Source organism: Rhododendron vialii, chromosome 9a (genome assembly GCF_030253575.1).
Source record: "Rhododendron vialii isolate Sample 1 chromosome 9a, ASM3025357v1".
Taxonomy (NCBI): Eukaryota; Viridiplantae; Streptophyta; class Magnoliopsida; order Ericales; family Ericaceae; genus Rhododendron; species Rhododendron vialii.
The window spans coordinates 12,693,968-12,704,414 of NC_080565.1; positions in this window are offsets into that span (position 1 = coordinate 12,693,968).

The window sequence follows — 10,447 nt, forward strand, 5'->3', positions numbered from 1 at the left end:
GAAGATGATCGGATTGATCCCCCCTAGTGCGACGAGATCGTGGGGGGGGGGGGGGCACCAGTTGAGGCCGCCCTTTGGGCACCACCACATCCCCTAGTGGAGACAGTGAGAAGGGTACTGAGATTAAGGGGTTGACGAGTCATAGTACCTGGTTCTCGAGGAGATTGAGAATAGCCAGAAGAATAGGATTGGCTGGTGTAGGGGGATGAAAACAATTGACGCTTCGGATCAACTGGATTGCAACGGCTTATTCGTGCCTCTTCACCGGAACCCTAGCTCAACGTCTGAACCCTAATCTGCAAAATAGACAGGGGGTGAGTGCACCTTTGCCTCTCGTGGCAAAGGCCCTCCGATGCCTTTGTTAGTATCACGTACTAGAAAACTCAGCCCTAATTATCAGTAGGAAAGCAATAATAATGCAACGTATTGCGTACCTCTCACCTCTAGGTTTTCCTCATATTTATAGATTTATGAATGCTTGCTGTCCAAGCATCCTTATTGCCATAGGATTCCTAACTCGTATAGGAAACCCAGGATATCAAGGAGTCTCGTTTCCTTTATCAGTTTATGGAAAAGAGTCCTTTTAGGATTCTTTTCCTTTAAGAGCCGAACATCCCATACTCGTTGGGTATCTTTCTCAGATCCTATATTCTTGGGATCTTTATCCCTATATGAGACATGACTATTCTGGAATCTTCCAGAGTATTCTCTCTGCTCCTACTCTCGATTGGAGTTCCATCTTTGTTCGGCCGTCTCATAGCCGAACAGATGGCTTGGACCAGTTACCTCACATGTAACTGGTCCTTGAGCCCGTACAACCTTCCTGGACCATTGACTTCTCATGTCACTGGTCCATATTGCCGAACACTTGTTTAGCATGATGACTGTCCTGTCTATATTCAAACTATGGTCCCACGTACCATTTATTCGGATATCGATTGCATTGCTTTCAACCCGTGATCACTCGTATCACGTGCTAGGTTCTTTACATCATCTGTTCGGCTGTATCATAACCGAACAGTCTATTTATAGCCATGACTTCTCATATCACTGGTCCATATCGCTGTTCACCGAACTGCTCGGCGATAAGTCCAGTCGTATTTACCACGTGTTCCCAAACATCACGTGTTTGGTAACTAAATGTATCTGCTCGGGAATACCTCCCTACAATTGCTCCCCAGCTTCATGTATTTACCACTGTTCGGGGGTAATATATGACGCTTAGAAACAGAATTCTATCTAGACCAAACTCTTTTGATCCCGTGCAGTCATAATTTCAATACTTCATTGATGCCTTTTGGTGCCTATGTCATTATACCATTTCGGGGTAAACGACTCCACGTGGCACGTTTTCGTATGCCTAGCATTAACTTCGAACTGACGTTCTATGAAACGGCGTCAGAACGGTTTCGGCTTTCCGTTACTTTTTCCTGTAACGGTGTGAGAGGAGACGTTTCATCTCCGTCTCTCACCCTTAAACCCCTGAAAGGGCTCCGTCTGGTCTTTTACCCAGAACTCGAACTTTCAGTCTCTCTAAAAACCAGGCGAAAGCATCCCGCTATCTGCCATTGCCGCCATCTGCAAATTCGATTGCACTCCAAGAATTCATCACGGTATCGTTTGTAAGACTCTCGTTCCAACTCCATTTCTTCTGCTTAGGTTTTCATCTGAGATTTCATTCTCAGATTGTGGTCACTTCTAGGGTTTCAATCACGCCCATTCTTTCATTTACGTTTTCTTCGAGTATATCCATGGCGGATGAACGTGATACCCCTCCTAGACCCAGTAAGTTTAGGAAACTCTGTGAAACCCCAACTGCCATGGCGGCATTTAGGTCTGAGTATAATATCCCTGATAATGTGGGGCTCGAACTCGCCCCTTTAGGAGCAGATAGGGATGGTGGCTCCTGGGATAGAATGTGCATCCCTATCGTGGCCATCGTCGAAGGTGGGGTCCGATTTCCTCTTCACCCACTACTCCGTCAGATCCTAAACTGGTATCGACTCACCCCCATGCAAGTATCAACAAATGTCTTTAGGCTGATAATGGGTGTAATAGCTTTGAATAGGATTCTAGGGACCCAGTTAGGAATTTGGGATATTCAGTGGTGGTACAGTATTGTACTAAACCCTGACTATAATACCTACTATTTCAAAGTTAGAAGGGCAGAAAAGCGCTTCGTGCTCAATCTGCCAGATTCTGCTCGTGACCACGAGATCGACTTCCTCTATGTGACTGGAGCATTCGAGCCCTTAGGGGAAGATGGCCAAGTGATAGGGCTCCATTGCCCCCACATATGGGGTTATCCACGTATGCTCTTGCTTTTTATCTTTTGCAATTTCTTCATTTACTGCTTTCTCATAGCCTTTACATGTGTCTAACCTTGCTGTTACAATTGTGATCTGACAGCTGAAAACGCTAACTATCGTCCCAGACGCGTTCCGAGCAACATCCGAACAGAGGACATCAACAAGGTTCTAAAATATACAGGCGAACCTGGCACTTCTACAGCTGGTCGGGGTCGCAACGCAGAAGTTCTTCTGGGATACGACCCTTCATATAGAGGGGTTATAGACAGAAGGCTCGCTCACCCCAGCACCAGTACGCTTCCACCTCCACTGCTTCCCAGCTTAGGAGTACCAGAGCTAACATTGGAGTGACAGTAGCCGGCCAACCGGGTGAAGTCCCAATTTCTGAAGGAATTCCGTTACCACGAATAAGAGTTCGAAGATCCTCACGGAGTCAGGCCTCCTCTCTACCATTACCCGAACAGCCAGCTCCCATCTGTGTAACCAGCCAATCCTCATCCTCAGGTTATTCTCTATCTCCTCCTATCTCGAGCACTATGACACGCCAGCCCATAAATCTCAGCTCCCTCGTCACCGTCTCTTCTCGGGGACGTGGGACTGGGCGGGTGGCCTCAACTGGAGCCCCTCCCCCACGATCTCGTCGTAACAGGGGGGGATCCGCACGGTCATCATCTTCGCCTCGAGAAGTGGACACCACCACAGAGGCTGCTGACCTTCATAGAGACAAACGCCCAAGGGTAGATGATCAAGATGGTACTGCTTCTCAAGCAGATACCGAAACCCATCATCCCATCTCACCAACCACTCAAGTCCTCCCTCAGACGTGGACTCCTCCTTTCACTAGGGGGGACCGTCCCGTTCACGTCGGGGATAGTGCTGGTTCATCTGAAACCGCACTTGCTCTAGCTCAAGGATTGCTGCTCCCAGTAGATATGCAAAAAGAAAATGCATCTGTACCTGATCGGCTTGTTTCTACTGGACTTGTCAGCGGCATCAAGGTATTTGGTACTTGTTTTTTCCTTGTAAGGTCGATATGTGTATTTGCTATCGAACTTGTATTGTTACAACTGTTTCTGACTATTTAAATCTTTTGTCAGTTTATTCAAAAGATGGTTACTCTGGGTAAGAAATACCAAGAAGCTGATGCTGAAAGAGTCAGGCTGATGAATGACAACACCCGAATGCTCAGAACAATCGCCAGGTTGGAAAGAGAAAGAGACAAAGCCAAGTCTGATTTCAACCAAACCAAAGAAAAACTTGAGGTTGCCGAAGAGAGTCTCAACCATGCTCTATCAGAAATTGACAATGCCAAGAAAGCTGCATATGAAGAAGGGTACCAGAAGGGATTCGATACCACAACTGCTAACTATGTCGAACAGATTCCTGCTATCCAAGATCAGATTTGGATTGCTTGCTGGGAAACTTGTTTAACGAAAGTTGGCGTTTCTGAGGACTCTCCTCTCTGGATTGACAATGAACTACCGAGCAGCCGTGCTGCAGCTTCCCAAGAGCAAGAAGTTCCTCTGGAAGATGATGTTGAACAACAAATTGAAGACTTTACTGGAATAGAAGAAGATATTCCCTCTGGATCTCAGACTGTCCAGTCTCCTGTTCGAGATTCAAATCCTGAACCTATCAACTTGGAGGAGAATGTGACTGTAGGAGATGTCACGACTGAAGAACCTGTCAGGGCAAACTCAGATGTCCAAAACCTAGACTAAACCTTTGGTAAGTTTTGAAAAGAGACTTTCTTTGAAACAGTTGAGCTGGTCCTGCGTGACCGTAGCTTTTAAACCCTGCGTGGTACCAGTACGTTTTTTCGGTAATGCTTTGGATAATACAGGTTTTTGGCCCTTCGTGGCATAACCTTAATGTTTTGCTCGGCTTCCCTGTTTGCTGCATCTGTTCGGATGCAATTAAGTATTTCGTACTGTTAACCATCATTCGTTTGCATAAGTATTTCGTACTTACACATGTTTTCCTGTTTTAAGTGTCAGTCACGTACTTTAAAAACATTTGTTTCCCAGTATCTCGTACTGTTGTTTAGTACATACAAGTGTTTCATACTTGTTAAGTATCACGTACTCACATAAAAACGCCTAAGTATCACGTACTTAGAACATCACACAAGTGTTTGTGTTTAAGTTTCACGTACTTAAAATAAATGTGGCTTACATTTAAAACAAGCCAATATAGTTTCTCAAGTATCACGTTCTTAAAATACCATATAAGTATCTCGTACTTTTGAACGTCCACACAAGTATTTTCATACTTGCTAAGTATCACGTACTTTTAAGAAAATACATACAAGTGTCTTCATACTTGCGTTCAAATGTATACCCAGGTGTCACATACGTGGGATTCTATACAAGTGTTTCGTACTTGTATTCGTTAAGTGTCACGTACTTAAAAATGTATAAAACTTTTAAGTTTCACATACTCAAAAGGTATACCCTGCTCCCCAATACAAATAAGGAGAACCAAACTCGTAGTTCGTATTTAAATACCACAACAGTTATTCGAAAGAAGTGATTGTATTCATAATCTGTAAAACGCAAGAGGGCGTTACTCGTACCCTTTGCAAAAACAATCAAAACTAGAACAAAGGAATTATATTCGTAATTCCCACACAATCACGTAGTGTAAATCCAAAACAGAATTTAATACTTCTAAACAAAGAACTTTCGTAAATTATGAACATTCCAAGGCCTCGGAATTGGATCACCATCCAGATCTATCAGTCTCTAGGCTCCAATGCCCACAATCTCAGTTACTCTATACGGGCCTTCCCAGTTGGCCCCCAGCTTGCCTTCATTTGCCACCTTGGTGTTGCCGAGCACTTTTCGTAGCACAAGGTCCCCAACACCAAATTCTCTAGGATGAACATGTTTGTTGTAGCTTTTCATCAGCTGTTCTTGGTAAGAAGCAAGATGTACCAAGGCCTTTTCTCTCTTCTCCTCGGCAAGATCAAGCTCGATTTCAAGGGCCCTATCATTGCCTCCACTTTCAACCAAAGCTGTCCTGTTGGTCGGCAGACCCACTTCCAGAGGTATGACAGCCTCTGTTCCAAATGCCAACGAATAGGGGGTCTCTCCCGTAGACCTCCTGGGCGTTGTTCGGTGAGCCCACAAAACTAACGGTAACTCATCAGGCCATTTTCCCTTTGCTTTGTCCAACCTCTTCTTTATCCCATCTAGGATAGTTTTATTGGATGCCTCTGCTTGCCCATTACTCTGTGGGTAGGCCGGGGTGGAATAAAAATTTCTTATTCCATATTGGGCACAAAAAGCCTTGAATTTCTTTTGGAATTGGGATCCATTGTCTGTGATCAATGAATAAGGGACCCCAAAACGAGTGATGATGCTTTTCCACACGAACCTTTCTATCATAGGCTCAGTGATTTTGGCCAGTGGTTCTGCCTCAATCCACTTTGTAAAATAGTCAGTTGCAACAAGCAGGAATTTTCGATTCCCAGTTGCTTTGTGCAATGGACCCACGATATCCATCCCCCATTGAGCAAAAGGCCAGGGACTTGTCAAAGGCACCAGATCTTCGGCGGGTGTTCGAATCATTGGTGAGAATTTTTGACACTTCTCACAAATCTTTACATACACTTTTGCATCTTCTTGCATGTGTGGCCACCAATAGCCTTGCGTAATTGCTCGGTGGGCAATAGATCTGCCTCCAGCATGGCTCCCACACGTTCCCTCGTGGATTTCATGAAGGAACTTCTGTACCATCTCAGGATGTACGCATAGCAAATAGGGACCCGTAAAGGATTTCCTATACAACTTACCCTCTGGGGACAGCCAAAACCTAGCAGATTTGACCCTTATCTTGTGGGCCTCCTTTTTATCAGAAGGGAGTATCTCGTCTCGTAAGAACTCCATAATTGGGTCCATCCAACTTGGTCCTTGGTTCACGTCCAAGACCAGGTCTACACTCCTCCCAATGCTCGGCTCATTTAGGTATTCTACTGCCACCCTTCTTTTGAACTCTGTTGGTACTGCTGCAGCCAACCATGCTAAAGAATCTGCATGAGCATTCTGTCCGGAACTTATTTGCTCAATATATACCCTTTCGAAGGTATCAAGCAAGTCTTTTGCTGCTTGCACGTAGGCTACCATCTTTTCATTCCGAGTCTCGTACTCGCCGGACAGTTGATTCACAACAAGCTGGGAATCACAATACACCCTGACCCGTTCAGCTTTAAGGGCCTTTGCACTTCTTAATCCAGCCAAGAGTGCTTCATATTCAGCCACATTATTCGACGCACTGAATCCAAGCCGAACAGAGAGTTCAATCAGAACTCCTTGAAGAGGAAAGAGGACAATTCCAATTCCAGAACCAGTATTACACGCTGATCCATCAACGAATAACTTCCATTCTTTGGGATCCTGTTCGGCTACGGATTGATCCTTCAAGGATGATGTCTTAGCTGCCTGTTCCTTTCTCGTAGGAGGCAAGGGAGCAACAGTGGGGGAAAACTCTGCCACAAAATCAGCCAACACCTGGCCTTTAATTGCTGTGCGTGGCTGATACTCGAGATCATACTGACTTAATTCTACGGACCACGTCGAGATCCTTCCCGAGAAATCTGCCTTTCGAAGCAGTGATTTTAATGGATACTCAGTATAAACCACAACCTTATGGCTTTGGAAGTAGTGTGGCAATTTCCTGGTTGCTGTCCTAAGTGCCAGGACAAGCTTTTCTAAAGGCAGATATCTCGTCTCTGCATCCAACAATGTCTTGCTAACATAATAAATGGGGATTTGCTCGATTCCCAAATCCCTCAACATGACTGCACTCACTGCGTGCTCGGAAACAGCTAAGTACAGAATTAAAGACTCACCTGGCCGTGGAGTTGACAACAGTGGGGGCTCAGCCAGGTACTTCTTCAGGTCCTGGAAAGCTTGCTCACATTCTGCTCCCCATTCAAATCCCTCCCTCTCTTTCAGTAGCTGAAAAAAGGGTCTGCATTTATCACTTGACCTGCTGATGAATCTGTTTAGTGCTGCTGCCATCCCAGTCAGCCTTTGGACTTCCTTGGTAGTTTTGGGACTCTGTAATCTCTGCAAAGCATCAATCTGATCGGGATTTGCCTCTATCCCTCTCAAAGTTACCAAATGGCCCAGGAATTTTCCTGAACCAACTCCAAACGCACACTTCGAGGCGTTGAGTTTTAATTTATATTTCCTCAGGATTTCAAACACTTCCTTCAGATCAGAAATATGCCCTCCCTTTTCTCGACTCTTTACCACCATATCATCTATGTAAACTTCCAAAGTCTTCCCGATGAGCTTCTTGAACATAATGGTTGCAAGTCTTTGGTAAGTAGCCCCAGCATTCCTCAGTCCAAAGGGCATAACACTGTAACAGTATAACCCTCGTGGTGTGATGAACGAAGTCTTCTCTTGATCAGGTTCAAACATAGCAATCTGATGATATCCTCGATATGCATCGAGAAAACTCATTCGCTCGTAACCAGAGGTTGCATCAACCAATTGGTCGATCCTAGGCAAAGGAAAACTGTCCTTAGGACATGCTTTGTTCAGGTCTGTGAAGTCCACACAGACACGCCACTTCCCATTCTTCTTCTTTACCACAACAGTGTTGGATAACCACTCTGGGTAATAGACCTCACGTATTGCCTTGGCCTCCAATAAACGATCGACCTCTTCGATCACAACATCTACATGCTGTACGGCAGCCCTTCGTTTCTTCTGAATGATCGGCTTATGCAGAGGATCAATGTTTAAATGGTGACAGATCACATCTGCATCCACCCCAGGCATTTCCTCAGGTACCCATGCAAAAACATCAATATATTCTTTCAGAAATCTTATCGACTCAGCCTTTTCGTTTGCTGGTAATGATTCCCCAATCAAAAAATACCTTTTAGGATCAATTTCGTTGATCTGAATCTTCTCCAGGCCCTCAACCACTTTTTCAGCCGGGCTTCTTCCAACATCCTCGATGGTTGGTTGGTCTGGTACTTCCAATGTGTGAACATGGTGGACCTTCGGGGCTGTTTTAATGATGGAAATCAAGCATTGCTGTGCCACCTTCTGGTTTCCTTTAAGGATTTCAATCCCATTTGAACCTGGGAATTTTACCATCTGGTGATAAGTCGAGGAGACTGCTCTCATTTTGTGCAACCACGTCCTCCCTATAATCGCGTTGTAGGAAGATGGGACATCGACCACCAAAAAGTCTATTCTCAATACTACTGATCCGGCCCGAACAGGTAACGTCACCTTTCCAAGGGGCCAGACTGCTCCTGCACCGAATCCAATAAGAGGCGTTGTGGACTGTTCTAAGTCTGATTGGGCTAGCCCCATCTTTTTGAATGCATCATAGTACAATACCTCTGTACAACTACCCGAGTCCACTAGAATTCTTTCGATGTCGTATTCCCCAACTCGTAGGGTTACGACCAATGCATCATTGTGGGGTATTTGGACCTCCCCCAAATCATCATCACTAAATGCCATGCTCTCTTTGCATACATCAGTTTCTCTCCCCCTCTTGTTTCCCAACCGCATCACATGCTGATCATGCTTAACTTGCCTTTGAAATAGCCTAACCTCACTTCTCGTGTAAGGTGTGGCCAATCCATGTATCATATGGATGACACCTTTGGGGTTTTGTTCGTAACCCACCTCCATAGCCTTCCCTCTCTCTTTAGGGTCCTCTTGGATAAACTCTTTGAGATAGCCCCGAGAGACCAAATCATCAAGGTGCCGCTTGTATACCTCACAATCCTCGGTCATATGGCCCCAATCTTTGTGATAACTGCAGTGCTGATTCGTAGCACGTTTTGCATCTTTGTCTCCACCTAGACTTGGGGGCCATTTAAAATATGGCTGATTCTTTATTCGATAAAGAATCCTGTATATTGGCTCTTTCCAAACCGTAGTGATAGAAAAGAAGGACTTGGGGTCAGGAGCTTGCTTGTCCTTGTATGCCTCCTTCTTAGCCTGCCCGTACTCCCTTCTGTCTTTGTAAGACTTGGGTTCTGGCTTATCCACCTTTTTGGCAGGTGCCTTCTGCTGTTCGGCAACCGTCCTGCCATCCTCACGGAGTATGTCATCCTCCATTCTGGCGTGTTGCTCTATCCGTTCCATCAATTTAGCCAAGGTGGCTACTGGATGTTTATTCAATGAACGGCGCAGCTCCCCCCGAACAGGCAAACCAGTTTTGAACGTAGCAATTGCATACGCTTCACTGCAACTTTCAATCTCGTTGAAAGTTTCCCAGTACTTCTTTGCATAATCCCTGATCTGCTCGTTCTCCTCCTGCTTCATGGTGGAAAGACTCTCAAAAGTCTTTGGGGCCTTTCTGCTCGTTAAGAACCGAGCAGTGAATTCCTCTGCCAACTGCCTCCATCCTCGTATGGATCGTGGGGCCAACTTATGAAACCAGGATAAAGCCACCTTGCCAAGACTGGAGGGAAACATCTTGCACAAGATGGAATCATCCCCCTCATGCATAAACATGGCATGTTGGTAATGCTGTATGTGAGCTACGGGATCCGTATTTGTCTCGTAAAGTACGAATGCACCGTGCTTCACTCTGCTCGGCAACCTTGCTTCTTGTAGCCTCTTCGTAAAGGGAGAGGCTGCAATATTACTCAGGGCCTTGCGTGCTGCTTCTCGTGCAGTCGCTGTCCCATCCTCTTGCTCCTTTGACTTGTGGGCCGAAGTCTTGACCCAATCAGCATCAGGTCTCTCGTACCTGTCTCGATGATGCTTTCTCGTGTCCTCTTCCTCGGGGGTAGAACTCCGGTCTCTGCTCCTCCTTTTTCGTGAAGAAGTCCTTCTCTCTGGTGTTCGGCTTCTACTTTTTCTTCCCCTTTTTCGTGGAGAAGCTTCATGACGCCCTATGACAGGACTTCTGCTCCTTCTTCCTCGTAAAGGATCTTTTCTGTATTGTACCATAGCATACCTACTGCCTCTAGAATTTCCTCAAGACAGGCCAGAATCCTCCGGATGCTCCCTAATTCTTTCCAATTCTCTGATCTCATGCTCTCGTTTTTTAATCAGACGAGCATACTCCTCGACTTCTTGCCTCTTCCTATCAAGAACGTCGTCACTATGGTGCACACTCCTGGAGTGCGCGATCGATTCATCCCTTTG